General features: G+C 42.9%; 1 protein-coding gene across 2 annotated transcripts in view; it reads left to right on the top strand.

Annotated features, from left to right (window-relative positions):
• Positions 1 to 19,430, top strand: part of CREB3L2 (cAMP responsive element binding protein 3 like 2) — a 127,647-nt gene that overhangs the window by 53,544 nt on the left and 54,673 nt on the right.

Raw genomic sequence — 19,430 nt, 5'->3', positions numbered from 1 at the left:
CTGATATACCTTCTTGGAGCTTGCAGTCTATAACAGATAACTGGATAGGAATGGTCAATTCATTTTCATGAGGCTATTCTTCAGTTATGTACTAATACTCACACTGTGGATTCAGTAGGAAAATTGAAACTAGAGAAGTCTTATGGTGAGCCCAGCGCACTTTTGAATAGCCAAGATGATGCTCTTAAATGCTAATATTTACCTTGGCCAAGGTAAGTCAGTATCCTGTTTCCTTCTGTTAACTTGCAGTGGCTTTCTGCAAGTAAGTAAACAGTCTAATAGTGAGAAATTTAGTAGGGACACGGAACTGAGACACCAAAATTCCAATACATTTGTTTTATTCCAACTTTATAGAGTTGGAGAGTTGGAGGAGATGGAGAAGCTATGGGTAAGTTTTGGTTCCTACCATAATGTCCCCCTGGCTACTAGCGAGATGAAGCTTAGGCACTAGTTGAGAAAAACAGTTTAATCGTGAATTGAGTTTCAGCATGATGTAATACCAGCTTCAATAATGAACTAGTGAGCATGTTTTAGGTAGTCCTAGTAGGCTTTGAGCTGCAAGACAGCATCTATGCATCTCCAGAATTGAGCACAATTGACTGACACATTATGAATTCTGAATATATCTTAGCTGAATTGAAGCCAAGGTGGTCAGAGAACAAGGGTAAGCCGCAAGAGCAAAGAGACCTGGAGACAGGGAGTCATGGGAAAGCACTGTCTTGTGAGGTCCTCAATATTAGATCCAGGTGAGGAATTGTTGAAGTCAGGTATGGAAGTACCTTGTTCATCCAGGGAGCCAGAAACAGAGCTGGAGGACTTGGTGGGGTAGCTGCAGAGTGGCAGGCCCCAAGGCTCCAGGCTAGTGAGGGAGCCAACTCAAATGAAGGTCGGGCCGGAGGAGGCCTGGCAGAGTTATAAACCTCCTGCAAAGACAGGGCAGGGGGAGGAAGTGGATGTGGAGGTGGATATTCCAGGCGTGACACCAGCCAAGCCAGGCTGTGACTGGTCTTCAGTTAAGAAATGTGTCTTATATAAATGTGTCTACTTTGAGTATTTCAAAAATTCTTCCTCTCTCCCCTCAGTTTTCCTGTAAAAGTTTCTTTAAAAAACTCAACTTGGTCTTGGCTAGACCATCAGGAAAAAAGAGATTTACCTAAACTTAGGCCAGGGCAGAACAACTGACCTGTGATCTGGGAGCCCAGGTATGAAGTCACAGGCGCCATCTTAGTCTGACTTCCTTCTCTAAAGGAGTGAGCCGAGGGGGGCAAATGGCGGGATCAAGACACAGGTGTGGAGAGGCTCAGGGGAGCCCAGGAGGGCACAGGCCAGGGCCACACCCCCAGTTTGAGGCTGACTGAAAGTGTCACAGGTTCTCCAGCTCTCGTGTTTCTCTTCAGGATTCATTTTTCCTCCTCATGAATGTCTTCAGATAGTAGACACAGAGAAGCAAGGGTGTACGTGAGGGAGTGGGCAGTGATGTAGCCAGTCAGTGGGTATATTAGTTTTCTCTTGCTACGGGTATTGATCGGGTGTGGCTGCCATAACAAAATACCACAACTGGGTGCAGAAATGTATGTCTCATGATTCTGGAGGCTGGGAAGTCTGAGATCAGGGTGCCAGCATGGTTGGTTTCTGGTGAGGGCTGTCTTCCTGGCTTGTAAACAGCCACCTTCTTGCTGTGTCCTTACTGGGTAGAGTGGAGGGAAGAGAGAGAGTGCTAGGGCTTCAACATTTGAATTTTGGCGGGACTCAGTTCAATCCATAGCACTACACCTAACAAATTACCACAAACATAGTGGCTTAAAACAACCACATTTATTATCTCACGTTTTCCATGGGTCGGGAGTCCGGGCATGACTTAGCTGGGTTCTGTCCTCAGTGGCTCACCAGCCTGCAGTTAGGTGTCAGCTGGAGCTACAGTCTCATTTGAGGCTCAAGGTCCTCTTTCAGGATCATATGGTTGTAGACAGAATTAAGGTTTTGTTTTGTTCTGTTTTGTTTTTCTGCATTTGTACATCTTCTAGTGGTTTGCCTCTTCCAGGCCAGCAGGAGGAAAATTTTTCTCATTTCTAGACCTTCTTTTGAAGGGATCACCTTATTAGATCAGACCCACTCAGGATAATCTCCGTTTTGATGAACTCAGAGTCAACGGAATTGGCACCTTCATGACACCTACAAAATTGCCTTCACCATTGTAACCCAGCACTCACAGGACTGCCGTCTGTCATAATTACATGTTGCACAGGCCACACTCAAGGGAAGGGGGTTATACTGAGCATGTTACAGCAGGGAGCAGGAATCTTGGGAGTCATCTTAGAATTTCAGCCTATTACAGTGGGCAGGAGGGAGTGTGTGGCCAGTGCCTGTTTATTCTTTCCATAAAAGCAGAGGGATTTAACAGACTGTAATTTGGGGGAGGGTGCATTTGGAGAGCAGGATCAAAAATATTATTTTAAGTGTTTGTGGCTGGTGGCTCAAGTCATGAGAGAACAGAAATGGCCACTAAATACAATCTAAAGATAAAAGCTTAATTGTAGCGGCTTAGGGTGGAAATTTGGATTTATGAAAGAAAAAGTGTTTCAATAGGGCAATTCGTTAGGAGTCATTTCGGAGCCTACCCTCATGAGGAGGCGGGTGAATAAAGAGGAGCTCCTTTCCAGCGTCTGAGGTTCTAACACAAAACCTGCGTGTTCACCTGTAGGTAACCATGCTTGTTGGAGAAAGGCCCAGTTCTTCTTAGTCCAGATTGCTGTCAACATGGAGGGCAAAATTAGAGAGCAGATTTCTGTCTACGTAACATTTAAAGTGTCAGAGGAAAAAGTATCTGTGATTTGGGGTATTGTTGTCCTGCAGAAAAGTCTGTCTTTTAGGCCTGTGCCTACCAATGGGTTAGTTTGTTTATTTTTTAACATGCATAAAATATAGAATATCTATCTTTTGGGCAGAAAATGTTGTCTCTAGTCATTTGTCCTCCCTGGTTTTTGTTGCCTGAGGACTATTTAAACCAGGTCTCACTTAATTCAGTTAAACAGAGTCTGTTTTGAAAAAGCAAATGCTTTTTTCCTCCCATTGTAAACTAGAGGTCTTCATTGTCAGAAATATAGATAAGAAGAATAAAAAAACCCTGTTAACACTACACAGGAGTGCATCAACATTTTGCTATAAGGCTGTCCATACATTTTTATATTCTAGCACTTATAGATAATTTCTACTTTCAATTAAAAGTTATAAATTCGGCTGGGCGTGGTGGCTCACGCCTGTAATCCCAGCACTTTGGGAAGCCAAGGCGGGCGGATTACCTGAGGTCAGAAGCTCGAGACCAGCCTGGCCAACATGGTGAAACCCCATCTCTACTAAAAATACAAAAATTAGCCGGGCGTGGTGGCACATGCCCGTAAGCCCAGCTGCTCGGGAGGCTGAGGCAGGAGAATCTCTTGAGCCCGAAGACAGAGGTTGCAGTGAGTCGAGATCATGCCACTGCACTCCAGCCTGGCCTACAGAGCAAGACTCTGTCTCAAAAAAATAAATAAATAAATAAAAATAAATAAAAGTTATAAATTCTAAAACTATAAATTTGATTATACATTTATGAAATAGATAAAAATACATTGATATATAAAGTATGTAACAAGAAATAAATATATAAAGACAATTATAAATTAGGGAATTCAGTTTTCACAATATATTTTTCATTTAGATATATGATGTGGACATTTCTGTATATTAACAGATAGTTTTCTACAGTAGCAGTTTGTTTTCATAGCCACTTAGATATAACTTAATTTATTTAAATACTCTTATGTGGGCTATTTTGAATTTCACAGATTGATGGATCACAATTCAGGGATATCTACCTTTGATCAGTAAGCTGTTCTTTCTGATTGTGATCTTGTTGCCTTCCCTCAAATGTTCTAATGTTCATTGATTCAGTGCTTGCTGCTTGCAAAGGCAAAACTTGTGCTTTAGGTTTACTTTTTCCATGGTCGGTTCCCAAGGCTACATGCAGAGTTTTTAAATACCTCTTTTGTGAGCTAGAAGACCTAATAAACAAACCACTTTGTTGAGACTGGGAATATTAGCATTGGCACAATTTCTTAATTTTACTGAGCATTTGCAGACATCATGAGGCAGAGAGGTGGTCCAGCTGCACCTTCGTTCCACACACAGGCTCTGTGTACAGCTTTGTGAATTGCTATTTTTCTTTCCCTTTCCCTTCTAAATGGGCTCCCAGAGGCAAAAATCTGTTTAAACAAAGGTAAGCAAAAGATCAGTTTAAAGCCCAAACTTCAAAAGTTAGAAGTTTAACCTATTAGACACCCAGAGTTTGCAAATGTAAAGAGTATTCAGATCAATGGGGAAAGGGGCACTTGGATATTGGTGGGTCTTTAGACAGTGAAGAGAATACAATTTCATGCCAGAGACAGTCATGAAGAGAAGTTTTTGACACAGTGCTGCATTTTGCATGAATGCTGAAAACAGACCCATGGAAAGAGCCTAAATCAACATTATGGATCCCTCTTAGTTGAGTCTACATTTTGAAAGCTCCTTTTTTGACTTTTGGAAATATATGGCGGCATTTTTGGTTGTTGTCATAATGGGAAAGGGGGATGTTACCAGCACTGAGTGCCCAGGGGCCCTGGAATGTACAGGAAAATCCTGATTAATGAAGAATCATCTTATCGACAATATCAACATGGCCTGGTTGAACATCTCTAACCACTTCAGAAATTGTTAGTTTCTTCTGAGGAATAGGGCAGAAAACGTGAAACTATGGCCCTGAATTTTTTTCTAGGCTTCCTAGGAATGGTCTAGTGCCATTTCTCTCCCCCATTTCTCATGGAGGTTCTGCATAACTGAGGCTAGAAGATATTGGTAGATGGAAAGAGGTTTGGTTCAGAGGAAAGTAGTACAGTAGTTTTAAGTCTGATACTGCTCTCCATCTATGCTTGGCCTCCACAAGTTGAATCATTTTTTCTGATAAAGCCTGTCTGGTTGTTTGTCTCAGAGACCAGCTGTTGAAAGGGTAGAAATCACCCAGTACTGCCCAGCTGTTAGCTCAGCCGTCCTCAAGGGAACCCATTCTTTGCCAAAAGAGTCTCAGAAAAGGCCAGAGAGGGGGAGTTGCAGGGAACATTGACTCAGGCTTAAGATTTATTTTCAGGCTGTTTTACTCCTTTAGGTGTGAGTGGAAGCAGAAGCTACCTACATCATAGTTGGTCTCAGAATACCAGAGCCACAGGGGGCCTGGGAGACTGCCGGGTCCCACCTCTTATTTTATTTCCTAAAAAAAGAGACCCAGAGGGGTTCAGTGACTTGTCCGAGGTCACAGAACCAAGTAGTGACAGAGCTAGGTCTAAAACCCAAGCGTTTTGATTGCAAACAAGGCATTCTTTCTGCTATGCCAGCAACTACCCCTTTGACTTCTTACTTCTTAATGAAGCTGTGCTCACTTTCTTTCTAGAATATCTCCCCCACCCCCGAGGCATTGCATCATTATTACATTCAAATCTTGTGTACTTTCTGATACCATTGGCTTTATAGGTAACAGAAAATAAAATAATCTTTTGTGACTAGAAGGCAAATGTGTCCTATTCATGATCCAATAAGCAACTATCCACCATTGTTCAATCATGAACAAATATTCAGAAGCATTGCTCTACCTCGTCTTTTGGGAGAAAAATCCTCAAACTGTTTGGGAATAACTTTTAACATATGGTGGTTGCATGTGTTTTCCAGCAGGACTGCAGAATATCTCTGTTTGCTTGTTCTCATAATAACCTGCTGAGATCACTAGATTCTATTTATGGTCTTTCTTAGAAAGAGAATATTATGGCCTCATGTTTTGTTTTGTTTTGTTTTGTTTTTCCTTCTTAGAAATTCTTCAACTCTACCAAGTTGAAGAATTGAAGCTCCATTGTTTTCAATAAAGAATCTGAAGTTAAGGTACACTAAACCACTACCACTGTCCCAAAAGAAGCAGAGTTTGATGTTTCCCTATTCATTTAGAATGGTTCCTTTCTATTCCAAAAGGTATGTCAGGACTGTGGCTCTATGACAGGGGAGATCCCAATGACAGGGGAGATCCGTCTGAGGGCAGAAGGATTTAGAGGGATACTTTTAGGAGAACCTGGACCCCATTTCCAGAGAAAGATTTGAGAACCTGAAAATATTCGTCTGGTTTTCAGCAGTGCCACCAAAGTAGGAACTTGATAGTGCAGTTCAGCTTTAAACAGTTCCTTCATAAAAGTTTGAATGAGAGGTTTGCCTAAAAATTATAATTGCTGGTTAAGATGAAAGGGCACTAAAGAAGCTTATGGATGTGAGCACAGTGTGGCTGGTGATCTGTGGAGAAATTGCAGGGAATGAGAGAGATGCTTTGAGACTGGAGATATGGGCCTAGTTTTCAAAAAGGGGAAAGGAAGATCAATCAATCAATTATGAATTGATGAACTGAAAATGAGCCCCCTGGTAAGCAAATGGGCAAACTAGAATCTACCGAGTTCACTAAAGAAAAATGATGTTTTATGACCCTCATCATTTTTTATGGTGTTAAGAGACTGATAAGTCAGAGAAATACTTAATAATTTTGTCCCGGTTTTAGCGAGGCATGTAATACAAACAACAATAAAACAGCTAACATTTATTAAGCTCTTATTATGCAAAAGTAACTCTTCTAAATGAACAGAGAAACATCAAACTCTGCTTCTTTAGGGTAGTGGTTTAGTGTACCTTAACTTCACGTTCTTCCTTTAAAATACTGGAGCTTGCCTTTCTATCTCTCTTGTTTCTAGAAATGTGATTGGAATGAATAAACTGGCTGGGGCTAGCAATGTGGGATAACAGAGAGGCAACCGGGGCCCTTTACTTCCCACTGCTCCGAGATAGTCTGTCCTGAGCAGGCCTCAAAGCTCTTGGATTCTGGTAGCACTTAGAGATAGAAGAGGGTTCATTGCCTCAGCTGGTTGAGGTTCATGAGAGGAAGGAATATGAAGGAGCAGACAGCCAATGGCTGCTGCGCTCCCAATAACTGCGGTTGCTAACTGGCTGGCCACGATGGAGATAAGAACTCTGTGGATGTCTGGGAAGTCACTTTCGTGTTCATAGCCTGCACATGGTTTTCTTAGCCAGTTTTCACTTACCATAGCACCATCTTGTACCTGGATTAGACTTGTATCGATGAATTCATTTTTATCTTCACTACAGTTTTGAAAGGCAGATTGGATTTCTCATTTTCCAGTGGTGTAGAGAGAACAAGTGATTTGACCCAAGGTTACTGCTAGGATCTACAGAGCTGAGGTAGACTATATGCCTTCTGTCTCATGAGTCTGGTGCATAACAAAAGGGTTCCAAAGGCTAAGATCCCCTGGTATGTCTCAGCCCATGTCATTCCAGAGAGGTGGGGCATACATGTGAGGTCTCACAGAGCAGGAGCCAAAGTGGCTAGAAGCCAGAACCTTCCTGGTCTCCCATTTGCTGACCTGTGGGATTCCCTTAGTTCTTATCTTGGGGTGGAGGGGTACCTCCTGGCAGACTCATGCCTGAGCATTTAAACAACACAAACAGTACTTTGTACCTCTCAAGCACTTTCCCTTTTCCCCAATGTGGCCCTCTAGGGATGAGATTATCTCAGTAATGCTTATGACATATTTGGCTCATAAATAAAGCATAGGTTTCTAGGAAGCACGCATACCATTCGTTTTTTCCCACAAACTTCATCGCCCGTTAGTGTTTCATACCTGATGTTTTTGGCATTAGATCTTGACTTGGAGGCGGAATTGTTCCATTGCAACGTGCACGTTCTGTTCAGAGAATTCTGTGGGAGTCGTCTGTGGAACCCTTTTCAGTCACCCGTTTGGTGATCTTTATGTCTGGTCACCGTTTCTCTTGTTAGAGAGTCTGTAGTGTAGATTTCAGTTCTCAACTCTTTGATTTCATGTGCCATTTTGGACCTCAGTTTTCTCAAATTAGAGTGACCAGGTCAGGCCAAATGATATCCAATGTTTCCTCAAGCTTCACTAGTCTGTGATTTGGAGCCTGCTGTAATCCAAAGTTTTTCTGGAATGAATGGCAAAGTACCAGATTGTATTCTTTTAGGGTAGGACGCAAGAGTGTAGGAATAGTAAATACCTTAGCTTGTGCCTTCACTGAAGGATATGAGGGAATGCCCTGGGTGTCCCCTGGTGAGGTAAAGACTGAAATGTTGGAGATGGAAAGTGTATACTGTGGGAGAGGGAATGGGGATGCCTTCTGTTGAAGAGAGTGGAAGATACCGGAGAGGAGAAGCTTATGACTGCAGAGAGGGCAAGAGACCTCATTAGAGCAGTCTGACCAAAAAACCCTCCAAATTTCCTTATATAATGAGCATGTAAAAGGGTTGAAAACTGCAAATTGAAGGGTAAGGGACAGAAGGAGGGATATCAACAACACCAATTAGGAAGAGTATCTAGAGAATTTAACTAGGTAGTAAGAAATTTAAATCTACTTTAACTCTCACTGTGGGGAATTTGGACATAGATTGAGTTATGTAGGAGGCTCTTAAGTGTGGGAGGGTTAAAAGCAAACATTTTTTGGCCTTGGCATGTGGGATAGATCAGACGAAAAGCCCCGCTGGGCCTTCAGCACTCCTGTCCAAGATTGCAGGGGTAGAGTCTAGACTCGGGGATAGAAGTGGAGAAAAGGGAGAGGGAAGAATTGGTGGTCCTGATGGCAGCTGCTCTCAGCGTCCCAGTCTCTGTGGCTTCCCCACTACGGATGACGAGAACAGAATCACAGGTTCTGTACTGCCTCAGCCTTGAACGGTTGACTTGATCATGGCTTTGATGGTCTTTCACTTGTTGGTGAGATTCAGCTGTCTGTTGTGGCAGAAGGAAGGGGCAAGAGGACTCGGGGATGGTTTGAGTTTCTTGAAGCATATCAGAGGACTTCTCTACCTGATATGGGTATTTCCGGAACAGCTCTGTCTGCTGTAAAAGGATCCTGAGGATTTCCTCCATTGACATGAGGAGATTGCCCTTCTCTCAGGCCCAAGTTACAATTCAAAAAGCATTTTTGGGGAACAATTAGAAATCTGAGCTCCAAGTTCTCTGTGTTAGTGATTGAGAGGCAGCAGGGACTATGCTGAACGTGCCTGGGAAGGGTGGAGCAAAAAGGGGTCCTGCCCTACTCCAGGCTGCCCCACTGTCTCCACCCTCAGGATAATTCTCTGTCTTTTGAGGATCAGATACAGTCATAGTGTGCAAGTGTTTTGTCATATGTAAATACTATGCATTGAACATGGAAGGTGCTATTATTATTAAATTTTCTTTGCATTATTTTTATTCCTGTTCTTACTTGTTGGATACTCTTGGGCCATGGAAGGACAGGCCCTACTAGGCTAGAGGCTAATTTGGGTTCAGAAAGAATGAAGAAGTGCATTTTGGGGGTATTTGCAGTTATATGTGTAAATAAGCCAAGAAGTAGGCAGATTGAATTTTTGCGTGCTAGCTAATTCTGAATCTCACAGCTCTCCTTTGTTATCAGGAGCCACCTGTGGGGTATTTCTCCCTTCATCTCATTAACCGATTTATTTGTATCGTGGGCAGATGCTCTTAAAATGAAACAGTGGATTTTTTTTCCACACCAAATTCTAATAACTGCTATAGGCCATTCAGGATTGGCATGCATTTGGGAAAGTGGATCATTACTTGTTTTAATGATGAAAAATTATGTAGTTTAAAAGGAATTAGTATGGTGCACGACCCTTGAAGCAAATATCATATGTAAAAATTCATTTTTACTCAATATATACATTAGGAATTAGTTTTAAAAAAATAAACCATTTCTGGCCAGGTGCAGTGGCTCACACCTGTAATCCCAGCACTTTGGGAGGCTGAGGCGGGTGGATCACAAGATCAGGAGTTCAAGACCAGCCTGACCAACATGGTGAAACCCCGTCTCTACTAAAAATACAAAAATTAGCCGGGCGTGGTGGCAGGAACCTCTAATCCCAGCTACTCAGGAGACTGAGGCAAGAGAATCGCTTGAACCCAGGAGGTGGAGGTTGCAGTGAGCCGAGATCGCACCACTGTACCCCAGCCTGGGCGACAGAGCGAGACTGTGTCTCAAAAAACAAACAAACAAAAACCCATTTCTGAGAGCAGTTTGAGGTTCAGAGCAAAATCAAACAGAAGGTACAAAGATTTCCCCTATGTCCTCTGCCCCACACATTCATATCCTCTGCCATTGTCAACGTCTACCATCATACTGGTAGACAAGACGGTAGATACATTGACACATTGTTATCACTCAAAGTCCATAGTTCACATTAGGGTTCACTCTTGTGTTGTACATTCTATAGATTTGGAGAAATGTATAAAGACGTGTCTCCACCATTATAGTATCCGTGTCAGAGTTTCACTGCCCTAAAAATCATCTGTGGTCCACCTATTTATTCCTGCTCCCAGGGTGACTCCTTTTACAAAATATTGAATATACCCTACCAATGGATTTATAATAGGTTTCCTTTAAATATCATCTCTCAATGCCTTTATTGCTTAATCTATTTCACATACTTCATTTACAAAAAAAAGGTTCATCTGGATACCACCAAGCAAGGTGTATATGTATTTATTTATTTAATTTTTTTTTTTTTGGTAATAAGGCTCTTTAAAACACAGCTTTTGTTACTGCTAGTGAAATTTCAGTAAAGCAAATATCACTTCAGAACAAAACACCCTCCCCAAAATAACCCCCACCACAAACCTCCAAACCTCTGGTGTAATAAAGAGTTCCAAGCTCAGCCCCCATTTTTTAAAAATTAAAGAAATATGTAATGTTCCTACATTTTTGTACTAGAAAAGAATTGGGTATCCTTGAAATTTCACTGTAATGGGGTTTGACTTGTGAGCTGTTTTTTTTCTTGGGATTTTGACAAGGTCACCTTTTCCCTCCTGGTTGGCATCTGGCCCTTTTCTGTGTGTTGTGTGCAGGGTACTTGTGTGAGAGCCACTCAGGTCTAAGGTGCACTGGTTTTGAAGGCAGGTCCCTTCTCTCCTTGCAAGGGGAGGAGGGAGGGTGGCCTAGGGGATGCCAGGAGCCCAGGGCAGCTCCTCCCTGCCTGAGCAATACAGTCAAACTATGTTTTGCCGGAAGGAGGCCTTGGTTTCTAATGTGAATTTGAGCTGTGTCCTCTGAATCATTTATGGAGAGGATCAGCTTGCTCCTGCTACACTCCCTACTGCTATGGCTCCAGTCTTTGGGAGGCGTTCTGTGCTCTAGGTAAGGCTCCTAGCCACAATTTTTAAGTACAAAGGCTTCTTCTCCTGCCTGCCGGAGAACTATCTTTTCAGCCAGAGACTGGCTGCAAAGCATCCCTGTTTCCCAGAGGGCAGGGCTGGGAATTGAATGCTTGGGGAGCTCAGATGAAGCCCAGGCAGGCCTTGGGCCTCTTGCTGCCAGCCCAGGTTCTGCTTTCTGAATCCTATTACCTGCCCTGCCCACCTGCTTCACTGCCCATGGGCTGGCATTACAGGGGCAAATCTAAACAAACCCGTGAGGCAGAAAGAGGGTGTTTTCTGTCCTCCCTTTCCCAAGCTGTAAAACCTTCATAGCTCCATTTTATGTTGCCTGCAACATTTTAGAAAATGATAGGGTAGTAGAGCTGAATAGGTTGTTAGGAATGACTTATAAATATCCCTGTGTTATTACTACTTTCTCTGCTGGCAGGGTTTAGCGCGGGATCCATGGAATCCCCCTGCCATCTGCAGACAGACTTCAGGGGCGGGTCAGCCTCCTGAAATGCTGGGCTGTGTTTGTGTGTTTGTGGCTGTGAGCATTTCTCAGGCAGGACTGTCATTAGATTCCCAAAAGGAGCATTAGGTTCTCAGGCAGGAGCATTCATTAGATTCCCAAAAGGGTCCAAAAATTAAAAAAATGGTGAAAAAAGGTGACAAACTACTGATCAGGTTTAAAGCCTACCCGCATCCCCAGTACACGTAACACTCACACACTCACACGCACACACGCACACGCACAGAGGTTTACAGGTAAGGAAACTGAGTCTAGAAGAGGCAGACTGACCACCATTGAAGTGCAAGGCTGGGACTAGAACTCCTGTCCCTAACTGGTCCGGTGCAGCACTCTTCTGTTAGCCTGTGCACAAAAGAGTCCTGTTGGGCTGACTATGGGATGGCAAAACTGCTTTAGAACATGCTCTACAAGTTCTCTGGACGATGGGGCACAGGACATACATTCTCGCTAACTCATTTTGCACCTTGGGACAATTCTGTCTTTATAAGACTGACCTTTATTCATCTTTCTGCCCATGCTCCCACTGTATTTGTTGAGTGGGCGAACCTCAGTGGAGAGTACTGTACGGAAGACAGGTCGGTAGCTTTATGCAGCCAGTTATTTGAACTAAAGAATTATGAATCCTCCCTTTTCCTTCCACTTTGTTCCCCTTTCCTCACCCTCGTGACCTCCGATCTTAGGGCAGTTGTTAGCAGCAGGAGATGGCCCAGATCATAAACCACTCCTTCCTTGCAAGCTACTTTGGCAGTTCATTAGTGACCTGAAAACTCAAAGCGTAAATGCTTCAGAGCCAAGGTAATTTTTTATAAAATAAGTAATTCTTATAAGGATAAAAATTTCTCCTAATTTATCTGATTTGTAAATTTGGATATACATTTTAAATGTTTGAAGGCACTTATTTATAACTGTTGGGAGATCTAGCCCTAATTTGGATTTATCTTCTATTTCGTTAGGATGTTATAGAATGATAGTAGATGCAAATGAGATAGTTGTTGAATGCAGCAACTATCTACGATCTATGATGTCTGATCTGGGCTAGGTCCAGAGAGAGGGGTGGGTAAACGGTTTACACCTGGGCCATAGAGTTTGGAAGGCCTAGTGATAAGATGTTTAAGTAACTTGGCAATGAAAGGAACATCAAAGAAAAGGAAAAATGTGTCAAATTAAGAGATACTTAAAGGGCTTTACTTGTTTAGGGAAATGAAAGATCAATTCAAGGTGTATCTGTCTAGGGATGACTTTCTAAAAGAAGTACATTTGTTCTGTCTTAGGTAGTTTCCTGTTTGGTAAAGATGAAAATGAAAGCATATTCTAGGAAGAACAATGTGAGAAGCTGGTGTGCAAGTAGAAAATGCCAACATTTTATTGTTTTAATTATGTTAGTTTTTTAAAAGAGCTTTTAAAAAGATTGCTATGCAGTGGAGTGTTAGGTGTATTACATGCATTATTTAGTTTAATTCTCATGACACAAGGCCGGAACTATTGTTAACTTCACTTTACCAGCATTATTGTTAACCTCATAAACCAAGGTTTGGAGTATGGAAATAGCTTCCTCAGGCTTGCACAGCCAGGATTCAAATTTAGGGCTCACTGACTCCAAAGCTATATTGCCACAATGCCATACTGTGACCATTAGGATTGGAATGAAGGTGTTGTGTTTATAAGAATAAAGGGAGACAAAACTTTATGGGATAGTTGGAGGATGTTTAATGCAGAATCTTAAGATAATGGGGAGATAAAACCTGACACAAATGGGGGAGATAAAACTTGACACAAATTTTTAAGGGAAGTTGCCATGTGTATTCTCTGAACTGGGTGAAGAACATTTATGTTGTGAGGCAGGGGTTCAATCCTATTAGGAGGTTTCTTCCAACTCAGAGATTCTGTGATGTTGCTTGAATCCTTTGGCAGAAACACGTGTTAAGGCCGAGTAACTATCTCCATCCTTATTGCTGATGTATCACAGCAAGTGATACCAGGAGCCTCTCCTTTTAACAAACTCTTGGCATGTTTCTACAGGTTTAGTGCAGGAGACCATGTGTTCACAGCGGATGACCGTCTGTGAGCCTATCTTTATCTAGCTTTAGAGGCTGATGCAAATGAGGCAGCATGCTGTAGTAGAAAGTGCCTGTGATTTGGAACTGGCTGAACATGGAATGGAATATCAGTTTCACCTTTCATCAGCCGTGCATCTCGAGGCAAAATAGCTAATTATCCCAAGCCCCAGTTTTCTCATCTGTAAATGGGGACATGTTTTCATTTTCTGAAAATCGAATATGTCAAGTACTTAGTCCATCAGACAAGTCTAGCACCTAATCCTGACAACATCATCATCCATGATCATCACCGTCATGGTTTCACACTTGTTAGAACCTCTCCATAGACTTGTATTGTGAGGCTCAAATATCTCTTTCCTAGGAGAAACAATAAGGAAAAAAATTCAGTCAATTTGACATGAGTACCCTAGCTCAAGGTCGCTCAGTAGGGGACAGAGATCTTGGACAGTGGACTAAAAGCCAATTTACAGGATTGTCATGAGTATTGAGTGAGGAAAAGGTTATGAAATTACTTTGTAAACTCATAAAGTTTGATTCAAATATTAGAATGGTAAAATGTTATTATGCCATTGCCTTCGAAGGAATTAAACTAAAATCCCATAACCCTTGGGTTCACATGAGTAGTACTTTGCTAAAGCGTTTGCAGGATCCAGAAAGGCTTCCTCCTTGAGGCTCACTTTGCTCCTTTCTCTAGTTTTTGGCCTTCAGGACCACAAGGCCCCTCTCCAACTGGCTGGCATTAAAGATGGGCCCACTCTGGCCCGATCCTGGCACCAGCAATGGGATGTTGACCTGTCTGCTGAGTCTTGGAGCCCACCACTGCCAAGGAGACCCAGCTGGAGCTAATTTGCTCGGCTGAGTCATAGCATCTGGTTGGAACTGGTTTCTTTTCCATCACAAGGATCTCCCTGAACCTACTGAGAGCTCACCACTTTGCTAGATTCCTGGGTGTGGGTGGGTGTTTAGACACAGTTAGACTTCTGAGGAGGATCCTTTTCCAGAGGGGAGGTTATGATAATACACTTGATAACAACTGTGAATGCTTCAAAACTGTCTACCATTAGTGCTAAATGGTTTGTAACATGAGAATTACTGCACAGTCCAAAGTAGGGGGAGTTCAGGGAAAGTTAGCAGAGTTAGAGAACGTTTATTATTGGTTATCCAGGGGATGTTCATGAAAACATTCATTAGTGCTGCTCAGAAGAAAGAAAACAGAGTGTCAGCAGAGCGCGCCAACCTGGGCAACTTCCATGGGAAAGCCTGGCCAATCAAAGAGAGCGTTGCCTCAGGATAGAATGGGATTCCAGAGCTTTAGTGGCCAGCACAGCAGATCGGGACTTGACCTTGTAGTTCAGGGAACAAAACTGTGGCTTGGAAATGCAGGGACTGTGGGTTTACCTCTTGCATTTGCGTGTTACATTCTGTTATTTATTTCTCTTTTTGTTAACTTAGTTTTGTCTTGAAAGGTTCTCTGTCAAACAGTTGCAGAATAGTCACCATCAGGCAACCAGGAAATTTGTCCTTGGGGAGCTACTTAGGCAATCAGATGCTGACTTAGATTGTTGTATAATCAGGAAGTCTGGTTCTAATCTTAGCCTTGCCACTGTTCTGCTCTTTGCTGCCCAGAGTGTGGTCTGTGGAGTCACAGCATTACCTGGGAGCTGATGAAAAATGCAGAATCTCGGGCCTGCTTAGACCTGTGAGTCAGAAGCGATGGCTTAGGAGCACCAGGTAATTTATCTGCACATAAAACTTTGAGCACTGACCTAAGTGGTAAACTCTGGTAGGGCATGGGCATTTTCTAGTTTCTTATTTATTATTTTGTATCCCCAGTGTCTATCTGAAGTTTAACACACAGTAGCTGCAAAATCCTTGAATCTTCCTCTTACCTTGGGCATATTTGAACTTCTAGGAACTTCGTAAGCTTCTAGGGACTAACTGTAAAGTGGCATAGGGAGAGGACTGTTGAGTGGAAATGGAGCCAGTGATTGAGAAACTGAGGTGAGCATAGAAGGACTAGTGGTGTGAGCTTTTGTTGTTGTTGTTGTTGTTTATTTTTTGTAGAGATGGGGTCTTGCCATGTTGCCCAGGCTGGCCTTGAACTCCTAGGCTCAAGCCATTTGCCTACCTCTGCCTCCCGAAGTGTGGGGATCACAGGTGTGAGCCACTGCGCCTGGCCTAGGTGGTAGTTTTAATATAGATATCTTTAACCTCCTAAGTCAAAGTCTCTGAGGGTGGATCATCAAATTTGTATGTTTTTATTTATTTATGCCTTTAAACCACATTCCAGAAACAAAACTTTTGTGTTTTTTAAAGTTCCCTTCATGTTAAGGAATATTTTTTACAATATTACATACAATAAAAACGTAAGAGTTCCTCAAGAGGAAATGGATAAATACAATGGAATAGAATTCAGATGTTTAAATCAATGAAATAGGGCTACACGTATAAACATGAATACATCTAAAAAAATTTTTTTGATAAAAGAAAATTGCAGAGGATATGTGAGATATGGTACCATTTACTTAACATTTTAAAGAATCCTATGTGTAATGGATACATGCATATGTAGTAAAAGGATAAAGACCTGGATGGGAAAGGTAAACACTAAGTCTGGCTAATGGTTAACTTTGAGAGGGATGAAGGGAATGGATGGGAGCTTTCACAGTCCTTCATGTTTTATTTCTTGAGAAAAAGAAAGAAAAAGCAAAAAAAGAAAGACTACAGCAGCAACCATGTAAAAATAAGATTTTTAAATTTCGTATTTAAATTTTTTAAAATTGTATTTATTTATTTTTAAGACAGAGTCTCTCTCTGTTACCCAGGCTGGAGTGCAGTAGCGTGATCTTGGCTCACTGCAACCTCTGCCTTCTAGGTTCAAGTGATTCTCCTGCCTCAGCCTCCTGAGTAGCTCGGACTATAGGTGTGCACCACCACCCCCAGCTAAGTTTTGTAATTTTAGTAGAGATGGAGTTTCACCATGTTGGCCAGGCCAGCCTCGAACTCTTGACCTCAAGTGATCCACCTTCCTCGGCCTCCCAAAGTTCTGGGATTACAGACATGAGCCACCAAGCAAGCCTGGCCAATTTTTTTTTTTTTTTTTGAGATGGAGTCTCACTCTGTCACTCAGGCTGGAGTGTAGTGTCGTGATCCTGACTCACTGCAAGCTCTGCCTCCCAGGTTCACCCCATTCTGCTGCCTCAGCCTCCTGAGTAGCTGGGACTACAGGTGCCCGCCACCATGCCTGGCTAATTTTTTGTATTTTTAGCAGAGATAGGGTTTCACCATGTTAGCCAGGATGGTCTCGATCTCCTGACCTCATGATCCGCCCGTCTCAGCTTCCCAAAGTGCTGGGATTGCAGGCGTGAGCCACCATGCTTGGCCTTTTCTTTAAAGACAGGTTCTCCCTCCATCGCCTGGGCTGGAGTGCAGTGGTACAATCATGGTTCACTATAGTCTTGACTACTGGGCTCAAGGAATCCTCCTTCCTCACCCTCCTGAGTAGCTAGGACTACAGGCGTGCACCACCATGCCTGGCTAATTTTTGTATTTCTTGTAGAGACTGCGTCTCACTATGTTGCCCAGGCTGGTTTAGAATTCCTGGGCTCAACTGATCTTCTTGCCTCAGCCTCCCAAAGTACTGAGATTACAGGCGTGAGCCACCTTGCCCAGCCCAGTTTTTTGTTTTTTTTTTTTTTTTTAAAGGAATGACTACATAATTGTTCATGATATGTATAATCTTTCTGAATGCTTACAATATTTCATTACGAAATGACTAACCCAAACTTCCCTGGTAATTGTGATGCAGGCAGTTGGCATGTGGCCTTAAATACTCCTAAGGACCTTCCAGTTTGAAATGTATTTGTACTCAGAGAGCTTTCTCCCTGACCCTCTCTCTTGTTCTCATAGACAATCATGCCTATTAGGACATGCCCAAGTCCTGTAGCTTCCCTGCATTCTGTCCTGATGAAATGCCATGTCCCGTGTTTGTGATGTCAGTGAATTTCACCGTTCTAACTCTTTAGGGACCGAGCCTGCGGAGGCTTCCTCTGCTGTTCGCTTTTCTTCTTTATTAAAGGAAGCATCCTGTTCTACAGCTACCCTGATCTTAGAGCTCCAGCTCTAGGGACATCTCCCACCTTCCCTTCTGGTGTTCATTTTCATAACGCCTTGATTGACACTTCAGTTTGGTGGTGGGACTTAGGTGTCCATGTGAATCCCAAGAATTGTATTGCCTACCCCAAGCCTCATTATTTGTAATCATTCTCTTATTGCTGTGTCTGCTTTCTTAACTTCCTTTCTATACTAGAAGTGTCCCTAAAGTTTAATCAGTAAGGATGACACCCATTTGTCTGTGATTCAGAGAATGTTAAGAAGGCAGAAATCTCTAATAGCTGGTGCCAAAGTGGGCTTTAAAATTTCATTTTATTGGCCGGGTACGGTGGCTCACGCCTGTAATCCCAGCACTTTGGGAGGCCAAGACAGGCGGATCACGAGGTCAGGAGACTGAGACCATCCTGGCTAAGATGGTGAAACCCTGTCTCTACTAAAAATACAAAAAAAATTAGCCAGATGTGGTAGCGGGTGCCTGTAGTCCCGGCTACTCAGGAGGCTGAGACAGGAGAATGGCGCGAACCTGGGAGGCGGAGCTTGCAGTGGAGATCGCGCCATTGCACTCCAGCCTGGGCGACAGAGCAAAACTCTGTCTCAAAAAAAAAATATTTTATTTTAATTAATTAATTAATTAATTAATTTTGAGATGGAGTCTCGCACTGTTGCCCGGGCTGGAGTGCAATGGCTTGATCTTGGCTCACTGCACGCTCCACCTCCCGGGTTCAAGCGATTCTCCTGCCTCAGCCTCCCGAGTAGCTGGGATTACAGGTGCCTGCCACCACACCTAGCTAATTTTTTTTTTTGTATATTTAGTAAAGACGGGGTTTCACTATGTTGGCCAGGCTGGTCTCAAACTCCTGACCTTGTGATCCACCCACCTTGGCCTCCCAAAGTGCTGGGATTACAGGCATGAGCCACCGTGCCTGGCCCTATTTTATATTATTATTATTATTTCTAATATAATCAATAGCAGTGATTCTAAACCAGGGGTGACTTTTTCACCTACAGACATTTGGGCAGTGTCTGGAGATATTTTTGGTTTCACAACTGGGGGAGTGCTACCAGCATGTAGTGGGTGGAGGCCGGGAATGCTGGTAAATATCCTACAGTGCACAAAACAATGCCCCACCCCTGCCCTTCACAACGAATTATCCAGTCCAAAATGTTATTAGTGCCAGGTTGAGAAACCCTGCTCCGAAGATCCTCATACCATGAATATAGACCTATCAAGGAGGGAGAGTGGACGGGGCTGCAGCTCCTTTAGAGTGGGACAGTGTCACAGGGGATATGGGAATCCCAGGGAATTTACATGGGCTAGTCCTACATGATGTCCAAAGCATGGTGGGGGCTGGAAAGTTCATGGTATTAGAGATGAAGGATGGGAGCATATTAAGGAAAAACCAGAGAGAACAAAGTCCAGCCCATGTGGAGACTAGAGAGAAGCCACCTGTAATGTTTTTGAGCATGGCACCT

This window comes from Pongo abelii, chromosome 6, assembly GCF_028885655.2.
Source record: "Pongo abelii isolate AG06213 chromosome 6, NHGRI_mPonAbe1-v2.0_pri, whole genome shotgun sequence".
Classification (NCBI taxonomy): Eukaryota; Metazoa; Chordata; class Mammalia; order Primates; family Hominidae; genus Pongo; species Pongo abelii.
This window is presented reverse-complemented; position numbering and strand designations above follow the sequence as displayed.